Source organism: Mytilus edulis, chromosome 12, assembly GCF_963676685.1.
Source record: "Mytilus edulis chromosome 12, xbMytEdul2.2, whole genome shotgun sequence".
NCBI classification, from domain to species: Eukaryota; Metazoa; Mollusca; class Bivalvia; order Mytilida; family Mytilidae; genus Mytilus; species Mytilus edulis.
The window spans coordinates 52,805,532-52,828,033 of NC_092355.1; the positions used below are offsets into that span (position 1 = coordinate 52,805,532).

The 22,502-nt window shown below is 31.7% G+C and overlaps 1 protein-coding gene and 1 long non-coding RNA gene across 2 annotated transcripts in view; one reads left to right on the plus strand and one right to left on the minus strand.

Moving 5' to 3' along the window:
- LOC139498786 (uncharacterized) overlaps positions 1–22,502 on the minus strand; it is a 598,641-nt gene that overhangs the window by 46,554 nt on the left and 529,585 nt on the right. The gene's annotated exons all lie outside the window — the stretch shown is intronic.
- Positions 7,230–11,312, plus strand: LOC139497268 (uncharacterized). Its single transcript, XR_011657737.1, has 2 exons — positions 7,230–7,264; positions 10,556–11,312. It is a non-coding gene; the product is annotated as an uncharacterized lncRNA (long non-coding RNA).

Here is a 22,502-nt window from a genome sequence, read left to right on the forward strand (position 1 = left end):
TTATAGATTTCCTGTTTACAAAACTATGAGTTTTTCGAAAAACTAAGGATTTTCTTATCCCTGGCTTAGATTACCTTAGCCGTATTTGGCACAACTTTTTGGAATTTTGGATTATCAATGCTATTCAACTTTGTACTAGTTTGGCTTAAATAATATTATGATATGAGCGTCACTGATGAGTCTTATGTAGACGAAACGCGCGTCTGGCGTACTAAATTATATTCCTGGTACCTTTGATAACTATTTCAATACTGGGTCGATGCCACTGCTGGTGGACGTTTCGTCCCCGATGGTATCACCAGCCCAGTAGACAACACTTCGGTGTTGACATGAATATCAATAATGTGGTCATTTTATAAATTTCCTGTTTACAAAACTATGAATTTTTCGAAAAACTTAAAATTTTCTTATCCCAGGCGTAGATTACCTTAGCCGTATTTTGCACAACTTTTTGGAATTTTGGATCCTCAATGCTATTCAACTTTGTACTAGTTTGGTTTTATAAATATTTTGATATGAGCGTCACTGATGAGTCTTATGTAGACGAAACGCGCGTCTGGCGTACTAAATTATATTCCTGGTACCTTTGATAACTATTTACACTACTGGGTCGATGCCACTGCTGGTGGACGTTTCATCCCCAATGGTATCACCAGCCCAGTAGTCAACACTTCGGTGTTGACATGAATATCAAAAATCTGGTCATTTTTATAAATTTCCTCTTTACAAAACTATGAATTTTTCGAAAAACTAAGGATTTTCTTATCCCTGGCATAAATTACCTTAACCGTATTTGGCAGAACTTTTTGGAGTTTTGGACAACGCACATATATCATTTCTTTTTGAATCTTTAGCCGTTACAAGGCTATCAACTATCTTTTCAACAACAATAAATAAGTACATATTAAAAGAAAGTTGTTCAAATTCATCCAGTTTTGGACTTTTCTAACTATTGTGACTGTGTGTTTTGCTCACACATTGTTTTCAATATGATGAAATTATATGCTACTGTCACATAAGTGCGAGTTTTAGTAAGCTATAAAATTAAGTTTAATCAACCCTTTTCTTCATAAAGAAACGCCTCTACCAAGTCAGGATTATGAGAGTTGATTTGACATTCGTTTTGGGATTTCAGTTTTGACATTTGAGAATGGTTATGTCTTCATATTTGGTTATAAAAAGATAAACATTAGCGACTTATTTTCGTTAACAAGATAAACATTGCAAATAATCATCAAAATCATCAAAATCGGACTTCAGTAACGTTTTGTATTAAAATTGGAAAAGGATGTAAAACTGTGGAGTATAGGTCTCCTGTCGATATACTTTTGAAATGATTTGTTCGAAGCTACAGTTGTTGGTTTTTAGTATCAAAAAGAATGCGATTGAACTGTGGCAAATAAAAAAAAAACGCTGGTACTATAAGAATCACACATAGTATCTACTACTACTTGTTTTAAAAGTGAAAGGTATACAGCTAAATATAGGTATTATGTATATAACTGACAATAGGTAAACTGTTTACAGCTAGATATATATATATATATTCTTCTGTGTTGAAGACCCATTGCTGGCCCTTGGTTGGTGTTTGCTCTATGGTCGGGTTTTTGTCTCTTTTTCCATTTTCCATTTTATTTTCTTAAAATATGTAGGTATATTTTTTATTATAAAATAATTAAAAACGTAGATAAAAGAAGATGTGATATAAATGCCAATGAGACAACGCTTCATTGAAGTCACACTTGCACTTATAGATTTAGGTCGAAGGTTTACTATTAGATATAGGCATTGGATATATGAATAAATAAAGGTATGCGGTAAACAACTAGATATAGCTTTAAAATATTCTCCTGAATAAAAGGTTTGACCCTTTATCGTATGCAACCTGATGATACTTACTGTGATGTGATCATATTGATAGAACTACACATAAAGAAGACTTTTTTGATGAATAAACTGATTGTGACTGTTCCCTTTGTAATACTGGTTATTGGATGCATTTCTGTGAAGTTTTGACATAATCAGCTCAACAATTTGAGAAAAATCTGGTATGAAAATGTATAATGTAAGACGACCTTTATCTCGATTTGAGCAAAAGGTCTTCGGAAAACCCAAATCAAGCGGCATAATGGTAGAATATAGTGTGTACCAATACATAATCAATTATTTATATCATATGACTACGAAAAGAGGGACGAAAGATACCAGAGGGACAGTCAAACTCATAAATCAAAAATAAACTGACAACGCCATGGCTAAAAAGGAAAAGGACAAACAGACAAACAATAGTACACATGACACAACATAGAAAACTAAAGAATAAGCAACACGAACCACACCAAAACCTAGAGGTGATCTGGACTGCCCCGGAAGGGCAAGCAGATCCTGCTCCACATGTGGCAACCGCCGTGTTGCTAACAGTTCCACTAATAGAATCTTTGACTTCATTTAAAGGTCTCATCTACTTAAAATTAATACTTGTAATTAGTAATGTTGGGCTAACTTTAACTCATACATGATATACATATTGAAATAGATAAGTAATTGAAGTATTCAAGCAGAATAAACTTTCAATATAAACGTTTACTGACTCCAATAAGTTTGCAATTAGTCAAAAAGTAAAATTTAGATTTACTCCGCTTTCATTGAGGGACATTAAAAGTTTCTCTTTCAGTGAATAATTTGTTGAATAATTTGTCACTGGTTTAAAAGTTATTTCGTTTTCTTATAACTATATATTTATTCAAATATCAAACCTGTACAAACGTGATACATTCGTTGTCAATTGTTACCGGAAATAATATCAAATAAACCCAATAAAATAATGACCTATACTGATACATTGTCAAACATAATAGCAAAACAAAAATATTTTCTATTGTCTTCTTCTATGCAGAATGTATGAATATCAACAAGGGCGCACCACAACGCCGCATGGGTTTCAATTACCATCCTTATTTAAATTTCCCTTCAATATGTTCTGCCTTTTTCGATTTTTAACTGACAGAATAGTCGAAATAGACAGGAAAATAAAAAACAATGCACTTGCATTATTTAATTCATCCTGACCTGAAACATCCCGATTTTTGTTTTTATTTCTTCAAAAACAGATAAGATTTGAAATAGGTATCCCGAATGTTTATCAACATTTAAAATTTAGAAACAGATTTCGAATTTATTGATATAACGCTGTAGGAAAGTCTTAAATCATAGCATTTAGTTTATTTTATATTTAAAAAATGTATCAATGCTTCATCAAAATTCCTATAAATACAAATATGGAGAATAATTCCTGATCTATCACAGGTTACATACAATTGTTACCCTGTGACCTCTATAACAGAAAAGTATACAACCCCTGTACAATCATGATACATTCGTTGTCAATTATAACTGGAAAAAATATCAAAAAGAAAAAAAAAACAACATAATGATCTATACTGATTCATTGTCAAACATAATAGCAAAACAAAAATATTTTCTATTGTCTTTTTCTATGCAGAATGTATGAAAATTAACACGGGTGCACTACAACACCGCATGGGTTTCAAGTACCATCCTTATTTAAATGTCCCTTCGATATCTTCTGCCTTTCTTTTATTAAAATTGAGAATGGAAATGGGGAATGTGCCAAAGAGACAACAACCCGACCATAGAAAAAAATTACCTATCTTATAAATGATTTTAACAAAACGAATTTCATTTACTTGTTTAAGAATACTCTCACTGGGAAAGATCAAGTATCGATTCCTTATTGTTAGTTCTAAATTGTGCAGCGCATTATGTTTTCCTCGATTGTCTCCAAGATGATGACAGCAAAGAAATTGAAGAACATACGAGTACACAACAGGAGGGAAAAGAAAACCTGTGTCGGTAATTAAAGATATCAGTTCGTTTGGCAATATACTAAATGAATATTGAAAACATACATTTTCATCGCATGCAATAATCCCCATTTTTGTTTCATCTGCTTAAAAACAGTTCGTTCAGCAAAGCTATTGGCATAATGTACATATATCTTATCCGGGGTGCAACTGAATAAACAGAAGTTGATTACATCGAGACATTCCCAAAATCGTTTACATTTATAAAATAAAGATGCTATCAGTAACCAGGAAGATACAGAATCTGACTGTAAACTTATCTTTAAATAGCCAAATATTCTCTTGTAATGTTTGTAAAAAGATTTGTTTCTGTCTCTCAAATTATAAATGCCATAATTTTGTATAGATTTCCTAGCACACACACATATTATGTACGCCCACATGTCCTTTCTACAAATATAATTATGGCGATTTCCAAAACGTTTAAATTTACAGTCAATTAAATCTGGATTAATAATCAATCTCATATAAGAAAAACATGATAATACCGACGCTGATAAAGTCATCCTATTCGAATTTATTGATTGTAATCTGTAATTCAGAAAAGTTTCCGTATAAAATATAGAAGTCCATGGTGATCCGTAAACAAATCGTAGTGTATCCAATAATTCCTTATGTTCATTGTCAGTAAATCTGTCTTCAAACAGATTGTTTTCTGGGATAAAGTAATGAAGACATGTTTTATATTCCACACAGTAAGTAAGTCTTCTGATACAGTTCAAGAAACAAGAAATCATATTCTCAGGTTTCCATCCTGATGTATTGATTTCCTCACTCAGCCAGAACATTATTGTTTTTAGAAAATAGGAACAAAGAAGATCTCCATGTCTCGGTTTAATGAGGTCCTTTAAGATAATTTTCAGTAACGCATAACATAATAACTGAGTATGCGTAAATGAATGAATCAACAACTTTTCGGTTAAGGAAAATGAAATTCGCCATTGTAAGTCCTCATTTGGAGAGTTTTTACATCCAACAGGAACAAATAAAACGCCGTATTGTACAGCTGATGTAACAAGTGTGTGATCTGGCCATGATGTACGTGATCTGTGAATCCATTGTTGAGCTGGTGTGATCCATTCTTTACATCTTAACACCCATTCTCTGTAACCGTCAACCAAAGTTGGGCACGGGTGGTCACCGATTTTGTTGAAACTTTCTGACAACAAACATTGATATAAAATATGAAAAAAGTCTGTACATGTCACCCTGAATTATGTATGGTTACCATGGCAACAGGCTTTAAAATATTGAAAATAGCTGATTTTTGCTATTCTCGGCTTACAGTGACTTATATACAGCATAATATGTGTGGTGCAGTTTATATCATATCAATTTCTTTTAAATACTTGTTCAGTGGCATTTTTTCAATTTTTCTGATATTAAACTCAAATTGACATTTTTAATCTATGTTAGTAGTATGAATTTTAGCATATTCTAATGCAATTATGAACCAACTTTTCCCCTAATTTATGAAAAAACGCACCCATTCCTGAATAAACTAAAAAATAGCTTTTATTCCAAAAGATTGATATTTCTCATTTCTGCAAAAACATTTTTGGGGCTCATTCGATTTTTTTTATAAAAATTGGATAAAAATGCCAAAAAGTGCCTGAAATCTACAAGAGTTATTTCCCTTTTTAGAACTCACCAAAGTTTAAAAATAGAAAAAGTCATTTGTTTATCTACACAAAAAATGGAGATAGACGTCTGCAACATGTTTTGCTTCTTTAAATCAACATATTTTACACTTTACATTTAATTCTAAAATATATCTGTATACATGCTTCGTAATGGCTGGTCAGTTTTATAACAATGATGAGCCTTTACTATGTCAATGTATGTTCAGAGGACATGAAAGTCATAACAAACTTGAGAGAACATGTGAAAATTGTGATGATGACCATGATAAACAAGATGCTGTTCGTGCAGAATGTGATTTGCTCCCGTCACTTCATGAAATTTACAAATATGTTCAAGCCATTGTTCAATGTACTTGTAAACAATGAAAAAAGAAAAAGGGGGAAACTAAGTGAAGTTCCGTTTTGATCAACTCCTGTGACATGAACCGTCTGATGCTAAAAAATGAGAGAACTGTCACTGTCAATGTGGAAACTATAAATATACTTCATGGACTATTCCTTCAACTTGAAACAGGTAAGCATATTTTTAACTGAATTATAAATTTCTATTTTTTGCAAAGACATGTGTTCCTTTAGGCATAAGCCATTAAAAAAAGGGGGGGTTGTCCCATTTCTGTGCATGTTATTTCTTTGCCCAAATTGTATAGGCCTTGCTCATAATCTAGGAAAGTTGCAAAAAGCTTGTTTTCCAAGTGGAAATGCTGACCAATTTTTTAGTGATTTTTTCAATCTATTTCCATGACCATGATGACCAATTTTTTTTTATTCAAAGTGTATGTTTGCTTTGTAAACAGTTCATTGCCAGGGAAGTACATTTTTATCTTCATGAAATATAAAATATCTAACAACCACAAGTTTAAAATTCTATAAGGACCTTTATGAGTGGGTTTTAAGTCACTTTCTTTGATAATGCAAATATGAAAAATTGTCTACATATGTAGCACATTTATATGTACATGATGTACATGTCTGTATAAAAAAAGAAGATGTGGTATGATTGTCAATGAGACAACTGTCCACAAGAGACCAAAATGACACAAATAGATTATGCTTCCTTTTTGTGTATTTGAATCAAGATGCTGTGCTGACCAGGTCATGTTGTAACCACATACAATGTACATTTAAGTGACATGCTAAATTAAACTGTATATACTTTTTGAGTAAATCCTAATTAAACAATAATTATAAAACATATGACCATAAAAATATTTATGTAAAACAGTTAATGATTCTTTTATAATTCTAGGTACATGTATTTGCAGAGACTGTAGACAAAGGTTACTAGATTGCCAAAACAAAGCAGTGCAACATTTAAACTTCTTAATGTAAATAAGGTTTGTATTATATACAGTATATATGGTAATGATTTTACATTTAATGCATGTATGTTTATTTCTTTAAAAAAAATTATGAAGAAGACATAAAAATGAATTAATTTTGTTGAAATCTATGCAACTGAACAACAGTGTATCTCCATAAGTTGCATACATGTATGTTGTCTTTTAAATATTTAAAGTAAGAAAAAGTTCTGATTTAAATGTGGCTTGTGTATGCTTATTTTAGGCACATACCATGCATACTAGCTAGTATTAGTAATATTTTTTTAGGATTTTAATTAGAAATATAGACTAATTAATAATAATGATCTTCACTGTCCAAATATGCATTTTCTTTTTTCAAATAGATCAAGTCACAGCTTTAATAGATGATTCAGGTCCAATCAAAAGAGCAAGACAGGTAAATAGCAGAACACTGTTACAGCTATTCTATAAAAGCATTCAAAACAAAACTTTCATAGACTTGCTTGCTATATTTGCTTGAATGTTAGCAAACGATATGTAGGCAGAGTTTCAGTCTGTTTTATATACTGTGACTAGATTGGACGATAGAAATTAACATCAAATTCCAGTATATAGTAGACAGACTGAAACAGACTACATACCTGTTGTTTACAAACAAACATAAATGCAATCATACATACATAGATATAAACAAACATAGCAAGCAAGTTGATCAAAGGTTTGCTTTGCATGCTTTCATAAAAGAGCTGTAATTAAGATTCAGGAGTAGATCTAGTACACTATGAAAGAATAGTTCCAGTACTTCCCAATTAAAGAAACAAGGGGTTACCCCAAAATTCTCGCACTGCTTCACTGGAATATTCAAATCTGACCTCTCTAAGATATGTTACCAGTATTGATGTCAATTAAGGAGGCTGAAAAATACTGACTCAAACTAGCTTTGGCATTTATAATGAAAATTGTGAATAAACATTCTAATATTGTACAGGCCTAAACTTAAATCATAGGAATAGATATATCCTTAACATGAAATCTGGGATTAATTATTATTAACATAAAACATGGGAATATATATCCTTAACATGAAACAGGAATAAAAATCCTTTACATAAAACAAGGAAATAATTATCCTTAATATGAGACAAAGGAATAAATATTCTTAACATAAAATATAGGAATAAATATTCCTAACATGAAACATGAGAATAAATATCCCTGACATCAAACATGGGAATAAACATCTCTAACATGAAATCTAGGAATAAATATCTTGAATATAGATCATAGAAAAAATATCCTTTCCATGAAACATTGCAATAAATACCTTTAACAAGAAACATTGGAATAAATATTCTTCACATAAAAACTGGAAATAGATATCCTTAACATGATTCAAAGAATAAATGTCCTTAACATGAAACCTAGGAATAAATATCTGTAACATGAAACATAGGAATTTACATCCCAAGTAAGAATAATATGAATAAACATCCTTAACATGAAACATTGAAATACATATACTTAACATGAAAAGTAGAAATAAATATCTGTAACATGGAACATAGGAAATTTAATTGAAATTGGAAAACAAAAATCCTCAACAGGAACAATTGGAATAAACATCCAATATATAAAACATGGCAATACTTATCCTTAACTGGAAATATTAGAATAAACAAAAACTTAAAACAAATAACTTAAATATAGGGACAACTATCCTAATCATGAAAGCACTTTATGATTTTAAAGAAAAGTACTAAACAGTCTTTAACTGTCTATTATACTGTTAAATCAATAAAACCCAAACTATAAGTTTCATTCCTAAATTCTTATTACAGTGACTTGACTGTTAGTGTTGCTATTCACCAATTGCAACTCATTCAAAATTTTGACCCAATTGCAATTTGTTTTATTAAATCAAATTGTTCAACTGGTCAAAAATTTAAACAAACTGTTCAGCCAAAATGTGAAAGTGCAAAGTGATAAAATACAAAGTTTATGACCATAAAAGGAAGGTTGGGATTGATTTTAAAAGTTTTGGTCCCAATAGTTTAGGAATAAGGGCCCAAAGGGTCCAAAATTAAACTTTGTTTGAATTCATCAAAAATTGAATAATTGGGGTTCTTTGATATGATGAATCTAACTGTGTATGTAGATACTTAATTTTTGGTCCCATTTTCAAATTGGTCTACATTAAGGTCCAAAGGGTCCAAAATAAACTAAGTTTGATTTTGACAAAAATTGATTTATTGGGGTTCTTTGATATGCTGAATCTAAATATGTACTTAGATTTTTGATTATTGGCCCAGTTTTCAAGTTGGTCCAAATTGGGGTCCAAAATTAAACTTTGTTTGATTTCAACAAAAATTGAATCCCTTTGATATGCTGAATCTAAACATGTACTTATAATTTTTATTATGGACCCCGTTTTCAAGTTGGTCCATATAGTGGTCCAAAATTAAACTTTGTTTAATATTAACAAAAATTGAATCCTTGGGTTTCTTTGATATGCTGAATCTATACCTGTATTTAGATTTTTGATTATAGGCCCAGTTTTTAAATTTGTCCAAATTGCGGTCCAAAATTAAACTTTGTTTGATTTCACCAAAAATTGTATATATTTTGGGTTCTTTGATGTATGCTTAATCTAACCATGTATTTAGATTTTTGATGTGTGGGTCCGGTTATCAGATTGGTCCAAATTGAGGTCTAAAGGGTCCAAAATTGAACTTTATTTGATTTCATCAAAAACTGAATTCTTGGGGTTCTTTGATAGGCTGAATCTAACCATGTATTTAAATTTTGGATATTGGACCATAATAGGTAATGTCCAAAACAAAATTTAAAGTTTTTTAAGTTTAATTTCTTAGACCACATGCATTATGTGTCAGAAACCTGTGTTGTGTCAACTATTTAATCACAATCCAAATTCAGAGCTGTATCAAGCTTGAATGATATGTCCATACTTGCCCCAATGTTCAGGGTTCGAACTCTACGGTCGTATAAAGCTGCGCCCTGTGGAGCATCTGGCTTTAGATTTTTACAAAATATCTACCTCTGTATCTAAAGGGCCAAGTTCATTATAGATAGAGACAATTCTAAGTAGCAAGAATGTTTAGTAAAGTAAGATTTACAAACACATCACCATCACCAAAACACAATTTTGTCATGAATCCATCTGTGTCCTTAGTTTAAATTGTTCATAGACCAAGGTGAGCGACACATGATCTTTAGAGCCTCTAGTTTCTAGGAGTTATGCCCCTTTGAACTTATTTGCCTCAATATACTTCTGCAATTTTTTTTATAACAACTCCTCTAAAACCACATAATAGAACATCATGAAACTCTAGAAAAAAATGAATCATAATTTCCTGATAATATGCACATCTACATAGTATGTGTCAAGTATTTGTCGCTGTACAATTGCTTAGTAACTAACGTCACTAACGTTACCTATTGTTTTACGTTGCCTATTGTTTACATAACGTTGCCTTGTACATAACTTGAATACAATTTGATATGAACACAACGCCTTTCATTACTAACCCTTAAGCGAAGTACTAACCACAAGAAACACGATACACGATAGTATGTAACTAAAATACACTAGTCTTTTAGTTTTAAGGTGTTACAAGAGGCCTCATCATATTGATTTTTTTTTCAATTTAACAAAAAATGTGAGCTTTAATGTGACAGCATTAATGTTTAAATTTTTTTTTTATTTCAGAGAATGGAAATCGAGAAAACTGTAGTACATGTACTAAGGAAGCAAGAATTACCATTTCAAATGTCCCGAAGACAGCTGCACACAAGAGAATTCTCAACAAAAGCAGCAGTGAAGAGCATGTCCTCATACAACATAGTCAATTCTTTGTTAAATGATGTAAAAATGAAAATATCAGAAACAGCAAAAAGATTGTATACAGATAAGATAATTTTAAATCAGCCCGAAAAGTCTATATCTTTAGAATCAACAAATAACTTTTTGGCACTTAATTCAGATAAAGTTCTTCAATTTGGATGGGCATCCAAGTCAATAAATCCAGAGTTACATTAAAAGTCAACAACTAAGGCAATATATTGTACATGACTGAAACATCTAATATGGAAAGGCGAATGGTAACAATGTAAATCCTTAAGTGGCTGCTAATGAGATGAGAAATTCCTCTTTATACAACATGCACAAAAAGGAGCATTTTGATCAGACCAACAAATTGCTTCATTTTCTCCTGCCTTTGTCAGATAGAGAAAAAGACTTAGTAATTCTGAAGATTATGTAGCAGCAGAGAAAAGAAACAGAAAAAAATATAAAGTACTTTTGGAATCAAATACATGTAACAGTTAAAATGTTTTTAGTTTTAATTCTTTCGTTTAAAGGAGGAGGTGTCTAATGGCTTTTTTGGCCAATAAAAACTAGATATTAGTGTCTTTGTTAATATTGAATGCATTATTTATGAATAAAAAACTTTATTTTGTCTGTGTCACTTTATGTTATTCCTCAAAATTACAGTTGGCATTTCTGATCAATCCACATGTATTGCCATGTGTACAGACTCTTATATTCGTAAGATGACTTTTGTTTATCTCTTAAATCTATTTTGATGAAATATCAAATCATCTTTTTTAGTAAGACAAAACGGTTGCTTCAACTTAAATCTGTGATCGTGTAGTCTACTTTTGCATATCAAGGCTATAGCAAACATCTTGACAACATTGAAACCATTTCTAATGTTTACATGAGATATGTTTTAGCATTTTAAATATTTACATTTCAAAATTATTGCAACAAATAAATAGTGTTGATGTTGATTTGCGTCAAAAACATGACATGTTAGACCTTATTGCAGATCTCCAGATATAATCCATATGTTTCCATGGTAACCATTTCATTGCCAGATTAAAGTTGAACTAAAACTTTAGTCTGTATAATGCCATTATAATTCTCAAATTGTTTTAATTTTGTTTTTTATCTAAATTCATGAAATTTGCAGATTTTACAAATTTTTACAATTTTTCGCCCCGTTTCCATAGCAACAGACCTATTATTTGTCATTAAGTTGAATTTCTCCTTTAAATAATAAATAAACGGTTATGTAAGATTAAATAAGTTATTAGTTAACTTTTTAATTATATTTTTTAAGGAAAAAACGGATAAAAATTTGAAAATTTAACTTTTTTGTTTCCATGGTTACCGCTCTTGGAAACAAGATCCCCAAGAATTTTATTCCATATATCGAAACTATAATATGTTGCCTCAAAGGAAAGTATAATGCCATATTCCAACATTGATGCATTAGTTTGCTACACATCCTCAAAAACTGTCTAAATTGGGTATTTTATATACCTGTTGAAGTCTTCCATGTATCCAAGGATCATATCAGGATAACATAAAATATTTTATATTTTTAAATTCAATCATTATATCAATTTGTAATGATATTCATATATATTATGGGTATTTTTACCAATATATTGCTATTTTAGTGGATATTAATGCCCAAAGTAGACCTATTTCATAGTTGAAAAAGAGCAATTTTGAAGGTAAAATTAAAATATCCTGTTACCATGGCAACCATGGTCCATAGCAACAATATCAATATTTTTTTTCCATTTATACATAAAATTGTATTAACTGACAAAGTTTGAGGCTTTTCTGAGACTATGCGTGCCACGACCTATATGTTGCATGGTTGATATTTACAGAGAATCCATGTTAAACAGCATGCTTGATCATAGTCTCCAGAAACTGTAGACTGGCATGGACCATGCACAACCATATAATAAGGTAAATCGTATTCCCTAAAACCTTTGCTTGAGATATACGTTTCTTTTCCTACAGTCTCAAACCAGTCTTGTATCATTTAAAAATCATAGACACATTTATTGACTAGCTTCAATTTTGTAAATCCGGGTTTTGTGTCGTTTGTTTCCATGACTAATAGTACTTTAGCTGGATCCGACTGGACACAATTCAGGATTTCATACACACGAAAAACGTTTGGATAAATCATCTGATCGTAATCACTACCTTTGAGGTCTAAACCTTCTGCTTTACTACCACTACTTATGAATGTTCCAAAAGAAGTATTTTGAACAATTTCGATCGCGGAAAATATTTCTCTTCTTGACCGTACATCTTCGTCAGAACCGACGATGCCACATACGTATGTATACAATTGAAGCGATAGATTCTTGTACATGAGATTCATATTCGCAACATATCTATAAAATAAAGAGTAAATAAGATTTTCAAATACCAGTTATTCACTAAATATTATTAATATTAAAACAACTCCGATAGCACACCGTTATTTGTCAAAAACTCGTCAGAACTTGCTTGAATATATTTAAAATGCATTCAACATGTTCAACATTCGGACGTTGTTGTATTATGAATGTTAAGCTTGGACCAAAATGACTACAAATACTTTTTTATTTTTTGCTTGGTAACTTGAGTTTTGCCTTGCAATTTTATATTGGCTTTAAAATGAGTTTTTGTTTTTAATGTTGCATTGTTGTCTTCAAAATTCAAACAGTCGTTTTGATAATGACACTTTAAAGTCGTTCTACTATTACGCAAACAACTAATAACTGGTGGGCAAAATAGAGTACACTGGGATACTATGTGTAGCGTTTAGTTCTATGATCAAACACCAGTCTTAATGTTTTTAATGATTTGCAATAAAAAAATATAATATTGAATGAGGCACTTGGAAATACCACTATAGCTTTTGAAGATACATGATTTTTATACCAAAGTCAAACGTATTCACATCTGATATTTTATGCTTAGAGAGAAAATGCCATATGGTGTTTTATAATGACAATGATTACCACTTCGTTTTATCTAGTGTAATTGTGTTTGTGTATGGCTGTATCATTAAAATCGTGTTTTGTTAATGTTATAAAGAATGGAAAAGCAAAAGAAACTCCGAAGAATATTCAAAAGAGAATGTTCGTAGTCAAATGATCAAATCAGAAGCTCAAAAACATAACACAAATGGATAACAACTTTCATGTTCTTGGCTTAAAATATGCATTTTCTTATGTAAAAAACATGAAAAACCCAAAGTCTCATTTGTCTGGTTACATGAACAAAGCCAACGTGTGGTATACAATATGTAGGACAAAAAAGACGAGAGTTTTTTAAACGAACACAGGAACATCTATACCGCTTCCGAAAAGCTAAGAAATTCAAACGTATAGTTTATCAATATTTAAATAAACACAACCACACTATTAAATTTATAAACTTTCATCCGCTCGAAACAATCCAAAAACAGCTTGAAAATTCCCGTAAAATTATCGAACTGTCTTGGATTAAATGACATCAAACAGCTTATCTCCTGGCTCTAAATGACAATTCACTTAGACAAGGGAACATATCTACTACTTCTTCTATTGATATCATGAATATTATTGATAAACGACAACGAAATAAAAGGTCTAATGGCAAACGTATCAATCGAAATAAACGAGTTAAACATCGTACAAATTATACACTTGGTCATTTCCTTTTTCCTATTATGAGAGCCGTGGTATAGTGGTTAGTGCATCGGTCTACTAACACAAAGGTTCCTGGTTCGATTCCCGTGTGGGATGAAAATTTCAGAAACTCAATTTTCGGCTCTCCCTCGACACCATTGGCGAGTATGGTCTTGAGGAAACGATGATAGTCCGTCGGAAGGGGACGATAAATGGCTGACCCGTGTTAAGAGAGAGCCATATATCTTGCACGTTAAAGACACCCTTGTAGATTTCGAAAAAAAGTAGGCTAATGCCGCTACAAGGCAGAACTCGCACCCGCAAAGTGGAAAGGGATTAATTTAAGTTGCAAAACTTGTTTCCCAATACACTATAAATAAATATGTTTAAACTAATTTCCTATCTATATTTAAAAACAATGGTATGTATCAATTATTATATAAACTGGGTCAAATACCCATCAGTTAATTACACGATATTTTGTAGGAGTGTGACACCATCTCTTTCTTCATCCCACTGTATAAATATTCTCGTATAATTACAGATTTTTGCCACCACAGGCTGTTCCCGCGTATCGACAAACCTGAAGATCATAAACGTCAATTTCTGAAAATTAAATATATTAGCAGAGGTATTGATTTTATCAACTTATCTAGTATATTTAATGACTCTATCGTTCAAAACTTTATACCTCCCTATTTTGATAACATATAATGATATAAACCCCTATAATTTCATATGCATTCAAAAAAAAAAAAAAAACCAGCAGAAGTTTAATTTTAAATTATACGTCGGTAACATCAGACGTGAATTTAAATAATAATACTTTCTTAACTTGAAACTCTGAATCGTCGAAGTTTAGATATGTTCCCTTTTGCCATGTAATTACAGGGGACATCAACATCGTCCAAAACAGAGAGGTTAAACACGTTTTGAAAAAAGGACCTAAATATCGTCCTCCTTTTCAAAAAGATTGAAAAGAGTGTTGTCAAGTCACCAAAGATGCTCTTTCCTCGATTTGTAAAAAGTGGTGTAAACGGGAAAAATCTTATAAAAAATATTTTGATTCCTATTTAAAAAAATGTACGAATGTGGTAGATAAGATAATATCACATTTTGAGAAAAAATTTAAAAGAAAACAATAGAGTACATAATACACCCATTTCCATAATAAGCAATACACTTCAAGATTTTTCAACACGGTTTGTGTTTGAACCACCCGACAAAGCAGCCAACAATGTGGTGGTGGTATGCCGTAAATACTACACGGTCGTTCTAAAAAATGAAATTCTAAATTCATTCACATTCAAGTTCATCCACTCCACAGATATTCATATAGTCAACAACATAATACAACCACAGCAAAGCTTAAGGCTTCTTCTGAACATTTGAAGGTCCCTACTATGTATTGGCTACCTAAACTACACACAGACATTTGAATATCGTTTTATCACGGCCTTTAGTAAGTGTTCTTCAAATAAGCCTTCAGTGCTTTTAATTAGTTTATTAAAACTGCTATTAAAGGGCTTATCATAAACTATTGTAATAAAATATATGAAAGAGGGACGAAAGATACCAAAGGAACAGTCAAACTCATAATTCGAAAATAAACTTACAACGCCAAGATTTAAAATGAAAAAGACAAACAGACAAACAATAGGACACATTACACAACATATACAACTAATAAAGAATAAGCAACACGAACCCCACCAAAAATTAGGGGTGATCTCAGGTTCTCCGGAAAGGTAAGCAGATCCCACTCCACATGTGGCATCCGTCGTGTTGCTTATGTAATAACAAATCCGGTAAATAGTCTAATTCGATAGGTCCCATTCATAAAAGGGAAAAGGGTTGTAGTTACGACGTGAGGAAAATATCCGATTTCATTTGTGAAACGGTTATTCCGTAACGGTCAACCAACTCGTGATGGCGTCCGTAAATTAAAAAGGGATGGTTACAATCTGTTTATTTGGAACTCTTGGTTTAATAGCTTCATTGTGAGCAACGACCCCACTAGTAGCCCGATTTCAGTCTGAAACGGTCATTTTGTTCTGAACATATCTTAATTGACTGGATTTATTGCTAGATAAAAACGTTCAGATTTTTAAGACCGTTCAGGTGCCGTCCCGATCGATAGTCTCATCAGGTAATCAGTCCGTTAAGGCATGTCAAGATTGTCAAGACTGAATCTTCTAGCGAGCTTTTTTGACCCGTTAAGACCGTGTCAGACCAATTCAGATAAAATCTAAAAATTAACTTTTCAAAATTGTCAGACCATGTTTAGATCCGTTCAGTATGCCGGTATGATACCACGAGTTACGCCCCTTCTGCTTGATTAGTGCATTTTAGATTAATTATATATTTATTTGAATTAAAGTATTATATCTCTTGAATAAATAATTATAAAATGTCTCTGCATAAGTTTTGATGTAAAATACATGTTGATTTGAATAGTACGAATTTATATCGGTTTAGAATACACAGATACAATACAGATTAAAATCGATTAACAGGTGAAACTTCTGATCTGTGTTTTTAAAGAATAGGTACAAATATATGTTGAGTGTAAATTCACATTGCGATAAGACGTGTCACGGTACTTGTCTATCCCAAATTCATGTATTTGGTTTTGATGTTATGTATATATGTTATATTTGTTATTCTCGTGGGATTTTGTCTATGTGTGTTACATTTTAGTGTTATGTCGTTGTTCTCCTCTTATATTTTATGCGTTTCCCTCGGTTTTAGTTTGTTACCCCGATTTTGTTTTTTATCCATGGATTTATGAGTTTTGAACAGTGGTATACTACTGTTTTTATTTAATGTCGATAATGGTAGTTACAAAAAATGTACATTTATATTTGGATATCTGTTCATTCCAAAACTTAGTACTCACAAAAACATTATTTGTGGATGTTTTTTTTTTCTTATTTTTCTTCGAAAACGTCTGTTTGTGAATATCAGCAACAAATTAAACTGGCTATATTTTTTTTAATACCATACATGTACAAATATTTTTTTTTAAACGGAATGTCGTATGTCCTTCCCCTCTTATTTCCTCCGGTCCAGGACAATAAATTGACATTAATCAAATGCTATTTTTTTTCACAAGATCTACTTTGGAGCAGAATCTCGGACTTATACATTTCTCTCAGAAAATCCCAAGCATACAGTTCTAGAATTTGCGTATTTTCTTAATTACCATGTACATGTATGAGGATAAGAAAAGGTCACCATTTATAAAGATAGATGATGTAATATAAAGAACATATTAATTGATTGTTTCGTTGTTTTACATCCAGTGGCAAATATTTGATACATTTAAGGCAGGCAAATATTCAGTATAAAGATAAATGGTAAAATAAGTAAAAGATATAGAAATATAGAAATGATGACCTGAGCTCCCCTCCCCTAAAAAAACTCACTTGCATATATTCATCTCTAAAAAAAAATCTGGATCCGCCCCTAGTATATACGGCTTAAATTAAAAAAAAAGAAACGTTTTTGTAAAAAATGCTTGAGTTCAATGGCACGTGCTAGTAATCCACCGGGTCAACAGGTAACAACATCAATGATCCATGACGCTAGTAAATGACTATTTAACAATATACAATACAAAGGTACCGTACGGCTTAAAGTTAAAGAATTGATGAATTTGTGTATACGTATTTAAGCTGTTGATGTTTGACCGTCAGTTTTAATATATGCTATGTATGTTTTATATTCAATAACATAATGAATCTGAATCTATTATAGATTAGTGTGTGTAGTTTATAAATCTTTATACAATACTAAATATTTCTAAACCCTATACCAAAAGATCATGCTAAATATTTGAGCGCTGCATGGCAAAGGAGAGCCTTTAAATTGTGTCAGTTATATGAAGTGGTGGGTATTTGTATTCTATTTATTTGGCAAAGAGTATCACTATTCATACAATTTATATTTCACAACTATATATACTTTAAGTTCTGAATTGTGATTAATTGTTGGTTGCTTATTGTCCAGTGGCAAATTATACATGCATGTTCAGGACCGGAAATGTGGTTTTATGACATGGAACCCACCAGTGTAGAGTTCATGCGGTATAATATTTAAGAGTGACTTGAATTTCAATAACATGAACATGAATTTTGAATAAATCGAAATATTACGGGAGCTAGACGCATGGATCACACAGACTTCATTTTTTGGGGGTCCGTAGATACCGCAAAGGACCTCCTTAGTGCACTTAGAACAAAAATATGCACTAAGGTCCTGATGGAATGATACAACTTTCACACAGGACATGGCATATAGAAATAGACTTTGTAAAAATTCAAAGTTTTAAATTTTATAATTATATCTTTTTTAATTAAAAGTTATCTAATGTTTTTTCCGGTGCATACGTTTTCTCGACACATGCCTCAAATAGTTGATTATCACCTTGAGTGTAATTGGTAGAAATTCATGTTCATTCAACCTTGACCCGTGTATAATAATCCGTTTGTATACTGATTAAACATGTATATGGTATTTCAAAATATTCTCTTGTTGTTTTTTTTTTTCGTTTGTTTGTTTCTGCCGTGTTTATTCTGTCTGTTATATTTTTTACTTCTAAGGTAAAAGCGTATTTCAACTCTTTTCAGTTTGGGAATTTGTTATCCTTTTAATTTAAAAAAAACAAATAAATGTGAACACTTCACGAAAAGGTGGGGATTAATATTTGGTTGCTTAACGTCCAGTAGCCAATACTTCATTCATTGTTCTGATGTCAGGAACCATGCCTCACAGCAAGGTTTTTAAAAGGATAGAACACGGCCAAATGCAAAAAGATTCCCTCCCCCCCGTGCTTGATACAATATGTTAGTACAAATAATTAAGTAATCTGGAAAGGCTATGCTATTTTGTTTCTTTGATGCCTTACATTGCAGGAAGACATCAAAGCAAATATTTAAAATAGATTTCCAAGACGTCATAATTATTTGGACTGACAAGATGTAGGGTTGTGTCTTGTAAAAGGCCATCCCACACAATCACAACCTTCTAAATGCCCCACGTTAGGACAGTAAGCATGGTAAGTTAATGAACAGGGGTGAGTCCAGCCATTTAAAAGGGCAGATTCAAATAATGTAGGACAGAAAGCCACATTGTATATAAACGTCTATGTCTACCCTTTTAAATTAATTGATTTTCCCAAAAAAAAAAGGGGGGGTCCAATCACATTAACATTTTTTTAACAAGCCTGGGATCATTATACTAGTAATGAGTAGTATAATAGTTCAAGAACAAGCCTACGTACATTATAACTTAGCATTTGAACAGGTTACTATGCACGAGTGTGATGATAAAGAACGTCGACTCATACATGTATGCACATTTTTCCTTTGAAGTTCGAAATTTTGGATCCATGATCATTCTAAGACATGTTTTAAAATATTATTCATTTCTACTCGCTAATTGCAATTTTCAGCTCAGCTTATATTGTACTGTAGTGTCCCTTCTATCATGTCTACGATTTAGTGTAAATGATAACTTCGCCAAAGCGATGTTTTCCGACATGAATACAGCAAAAATAAAGGAGGGTACGGTAACGTTAAATCGTTTACGGGTGAAGAATTATTATCCGTTTTTGATAAAACTTGACAGATTTGATTAATTATCATCGGAAAATGTTCCTAATGGCCGGGCATAATGGATAAACCAGATTTATTATGCTTCATACATGTTATATATGTAACCCAGTCATTAAATTTACTTCAGGTACACCGACGTTACATTTTCATGATGATTTATCAAACCTATTTCAAATATAAATTTGATTTAATTCGTTTATACCCTTTTCTGCAATAATATTTAAACTTTATTTTTTAACGAAGGCTTCTGGTACATAAAAAAAGTTACAAAAGGCTCTTGAATTATAGACACAATAAAAAATAAAGATGGAAAGTCAAACGCACAAGTCTGGCAAAAATGAGAGGACAATGTCTTGACAATGAACGAAAAACGACAAAAGAAATATAAAAGTTATAGTTTTTCCTTGCCTCAAATTTACAATAATACAAATGCAATTTATATCGGTAAAATCAAAAGTTAAATAATAATGCATATTCATTGATAATATTTAATAAAAATAGTTAGTCTACATAAAAAATTGAATTAAACATATTAAGAAAATATAATTACGTTTTCAAGTGTTTTTCATTTTTTAAGGGTATAAAAAATTAAATGATCTGTTACGTCAAGGTGACATTTTTTGGACCACGACACCAGGCTGTAACTGCATTAACATTTATTTCCAATCACTTGTAAACCATTACATATAAAGTTTCAGGTGCTTATATTCAATAAATTAAATAAATATTATTTCGGCACTAAATCCGTTGATTTTTTATTAACTCAATTCGCAGCGATTTGTGCAGCAGTATGACTTTGGGCTTATAATATATATATAAAAAAAATAAAAATAGGAAGAAGTAAGAATTAAATTGATTATTTTGTATTTAATTAACATGATTAAGTAGACGTGGTAGACGTTTCAGTTATTATAAACCGTCTTCTTTCTAATTTTTATTTTATTCTTAAAAGGGGAGCAACCCCTGATAAACACTTGAAAAGTTTCACTCGTTTTTTGTCCAAATTATTAAAATCTGAACACGACTGGACATGGTCTGACAATATCCTAACATAATTTTGTATCCATGGTCTGTTTTGGTCTGACACGGTCTTAACGGGTCTAAACAGCTCGCTAGAAGATTCAGTCTTGTTAATCTTGACATGCCGTAACGGACTGATTTACCTGATGAGACTATCGCTCGGAACGGCGCCTGAACGGTCTTAAAAATCTGAACGTTTTTATCTAGCAGTAAATCCAGTCAATTAAGATATGTTCAGACGAAAATGACCGTTTCAGACTGAAATCATGCTACCAGTGCCCTCTACCAAGAAAATCATGATAGGAAATGCAATCAAATGGGAGCTATATTACCCGTATGCAGGTGCTGCTGGAATGTTGCTACTCAAAAATTGAAAGTTCACAACTGGAAAGCTGAAAACATCTATTTTGTCGTAAAGGTTTGTTTTCAGCCGATCCTCATTGTCAATATCTAGATGTTAGTCAAGATATGAGGCCGACTTAACTCTATCTGTAGTATCCTTTTTATCTAGTTCGATGGGATAGATGCGTTCCACATAGTCACCAAATTTTGAATTATTTAGTGAAAGAACATCAACTATATAGCGGAAAGTGAGTTAAAGGATATCTCTAACTTCTTATCTTTCTTCCTAAGAAGTTCCACTATGAACATAGTGGAATAAACTATTTTGGAGTGTAAAAGATTCCTTGGATGTTTTAGATAAATTACGTGCTTTTAATGGTCCATTTTATTCTGTTGACTGTTTTGATTTTTCTACTCTTTACACTACACTTCCATACTATCTTATCAAATAAAAGTTCTGTTATTTAAATAAATGGTCGTTTTGTAAATCTGAATGCAAATATATTTGCTGCAACTCATTTAAATCATTCTTCTCTAATGAGAAATGTAACTATGCTAGCTATACTTACTGGAGGTGTGATGAGATGATTGAAGCTGTTAATTTTTACTTGATAATATTTATGTACGTTTCGGCAACAAAGTTTATCGACAGGTTGTAGGTATCTCAATGAGCCCTTTACTAGCAGACTTGTGTTTGTACTGTTACGAATCACAGTTTATGACTAAACTCAGTAAAGACCAGTCGAAATTGCATTTAATTGATAAATTCAACAGCAATAACCGTTATCTTGATGATATGTTTTCGTCAAATAATCAAGAATTGTCTCAATATACTGCTGACATTTAACCCAAGGTTACCTTTAATAATTCAAATGTAAACGGTATCAACTGTCCTTTTTTAGATTTAGATATTTCGGTTTTAAACGGGAAACACCACATTTAAATGTATGACAAAAGGGACGATTTTTCTTCCCTATTGTTAATTTTCCATTTTCCGATGGAGATAATCTTTTGGCACCATCTTACGGTGTTTATATTTCACAGCTCGTTCTCTATGCCCGTGTCCGGTGTGAACATAATCTATGTACTACTTGTAATTTATTAAACCAGGGATATCGTTTTCAAAAACTACTTCAAACCTATCCTAAATTTTTCCAAAGATATAAAGATTTGGTTTTGAATTTTTTCAAACAGTATAGCACACCTTCA